Source organism: Marmota marmota, unplaced genomic scaffold, assembly GCF_001458135.2.
Source record: "Marmota marmota marmota unplaced genomic scaffold, marMar, whole genome shotgun sequence".
NCBI lineage: Eukaryota > Metazoa > Chordata > Mammalia > Rodentia > Sciuridae > Marmota > Marmota marmota.
Genome location: NW_026000211.1, coordinates 37,783,059 through 37,786,416, shown reverse-complemented (window position 1 = coordinate 37,786,416; position 3,358 = coordinate 37,783,059).

Below are 3,358 nucleotides of genomic sequence, written 5' to 3'. Positions count from 1 at the left end.
ATATATATATATATATATATATATATATATATATATATATATATATACATATGTATATATATAAAATATATATATATATATTTTGCATTATCTTTCCCATTCTACTATTGACCTGAAGGGAATATGGACTGATGCTTTATACTGAAGACCATTCTAATGAATAAAAATTCTCACATTATAGCAGTTATTTCTGGAAATGGAATGGCAGTCATTATTGCTTTGACTTCCCATAGGTCCCAGCAAGAACACAGAAATATAAAAATATGTTAGAAATACAGAATCATAAATAATTATCATCAAAATAATGGGACCAAGTGATGCACTGGCTGATTTGAACTTAAAAAAATGTTTTTGTTTTTCTTTTCCAATACATTATCATATCGTGCCCATTCCTAGTTCAGCCTCCCTCATGACTTGAACATTCTCCACACCATCCACCAGCATCATGGTGTCACAGTTTTTTTTCAAGATTTAATTGAATGCTTAATAGTTATCAAATATTTTAGGAGTGGTTGTGGATAATAATTACAAATAATGTAAACATGTATCCTCATCTAAGTTATATATATAGAAATAGAGATAAACGATAAAAAATTCTTAGCATAACAATAACTTAGTATTAAGTATTTTGGTAGGAAATTACAAAGTGTTGCAAGAGAAAATAATAGTTTTGCAATTTAAAATTTTTTTAGAAGTGATGTTTAAATTTTCCTCAAGTGTTGGAAAAGGAAAGAATATTGAGGCACAGGGAACAGCAAATGTAAACATCCTGAGGTTAAAAAATACTTGAAACTATGCCAATGTGGTTTGAGCATAATCAGCAAAGCTAAGAATGACTTGGGATGCGGTTTAGAAAGTAAGCTCACTAAATCATTATAATGAAGAACACAGAGAGCCAAGGAAAGGAACACAGGTTTAACTCTAAGGGCCATGAAGAGTAGCATATGACCTATGAATCACATAATCAAATTCATATTTAAAAGTATTGAAATTATTGCTCAGTGACAAAGTTTGATCTTATGGCTCATAGAGCAACAGCGGTAGTATTGACCCAGAGTTTGTGAGAAAGGCAGCGTCTTTACCACCATTACAGTCCTACAGAACCAAATGTTGTGTGAATTCTTTGAACATTAAAGTGTGAGAAGCACTGTTTAAAAAAAAAATTCTTCTTAGAATTCACTGATCTTATGCCACTCAGACTAATCACTTTTTAATCTGCTCTACAAATATTAATCTGTGGTTTCCCTCACTATACTCATGGTTTGTCACAACTGTTTTCATCAGCTTTTGCAATTTATTGACCAAAACATCCAACAAGAACAAATTAGAGGAGGTGTTATGGTTTGGATCTGAGATGTCCCCCAAAAGTTCATGTCTGAGACAATGGGAGAAGTTCTAGAGAAGGAATGACTGGATTTTGAGAGTCTTAACCCAATCAGTGAGTTAAATCCCCTGATGGGATAAGCTAAGTGGTAGGTAGGTAGGGTGTGACTAAAGGAGGTGGGCATTGGGGGCATGGCTTTAGGGTATACACTTTGTGTCTGGCAAATGGAGTCTCTGCTTTCCTGATCATCATGTGAACTGCTTCTCTTTTCAACACCCTTCCACCATGATGTTCTTCATCACCTCTAGTCCTGGGGAATGGAGCCAGCTATCTCTGTACTGAGACTTCGGAAACCATGAGCCCTCAAATAAAATTTTCCTCTCCTATAATTGGTCTAATCAACTCTTTTAGTCAGAGCAACAAAAAAAGCTGACTAAAACAGGACATAAAATTTATTTGGGTCTCACTGTTTCAGAGGTCTCAGTACATAAACAGCCAACTCCATTACTCTGGATCAAGGCAAGGTGGTACTTCATGTCAGAAAGGCCAGGGGAAGAAAGCTGCTTAGTTCAACAAGGGCCAGGAAGCAGAGAAAGACAGGGAGTGGGATGATGCATCCTTCTATATGCATCACCTCTTCCAACCACACCCCTTCTGCCTACAATTACAACTCAAACTGGGATGGGTTAATTAGGTTTCAGCTCTCACAGTCAAAGCATTTTACCTCTGAATATTCTAGCATTTACAGGAGATTTCCAGGGACAACTCATATCCAACTCATAGCGGTGTTATGTCATGTATCTCAAGTCATTTTCTTTCTTGTCTTTATCCTAATCTCCTGGAGTATGTTTTCAAATAATTGCCTCAGGGCTGGAGATATAGCTCAGTTGGTAGAGTGCTTGCCTTGAATGCACAAAAGCTTTGGGTTTGATCCCCAGCACCACAAAAGAAAATTAAAAAATCAAAGAATTGTCTCAGAAGGAGTTCAGTGTATAAATCTTCAGAATTTTTGCACAATCAAATTATAGGGTAACTTTAGAAGTCAAGATTTAAAGATGAGTTTTAATCAGACTATAATGACATATGCCTCTTGTTCTAGAATTTTTTTTCTTGAGTAGCATAATGGAAATATGAACCTTATCCATTGTAAAACATTTTTAATTTTTTAAAAATTGCCTACCTTCGCTCTGGAATCACTTAAAAATGTTTCTTTATATTTTGTCATTACCTGATGCCTTTAGAATTAAGATCTATTTTTCTCAGTATCAATTTGACATTTTCTTTTCAATTTTATTTGTTTCTCTTCCCAGAAGGCTTATTTGTTGAATGTTGGACATATATATTTTTAGTTTCTTCATTAATTACTTTATTGTTTTTGTCTTTCTGTGAGGAACAAAGCAGACTCTTTTGTCCAGGAGGTGGTCTGATGCCAACAGATAGGCTTCAATCTTAGAAGCTGCTCTCTCTCTCACAATTAGGCCTCATTATTCTCCCATGGGCATAATCTTGCATACACCAATATAAGATAAGATCAATCTGAGACCATGATAAGGTGACACTTAAACAAGTTCAGCATACAATCTATGCTTTATGAAATATTCTATTCTATCTCCTATCAAGAGTAATTGTTGCTTCCTTACAAAATATAGTATTAGTCTTGCTCATATTTTCCTTCTTTATGGAAAAATTTATTGAAATAATCATAGAACTTCAACTTCTTCCAAAAGCACCCAACTCAAAGTGAACCCCAGCTTTCATACACTCTTTCCAAAATTAACCAGGAAAAGACCAAATCCAATAACATCTTTCTGATGTCCTCTTACTGAGATCTCCCATCCTGTTTTTTAACTGTAATAAGTATCCACCTCATTCACTTGCAGGTGGTTCTTAGAAGTCTTCAGCTGAATGGTATTCACAGAAACAGTCTCTTAAAATGCATAGTAGAGCCAAGAGTTATGGCAGAATACCTATAATCCCATTGTCTCAGGGTTGGAGGGTGGGGGCTTAGGTAATAGGATTGCAAGTTCATAGTCA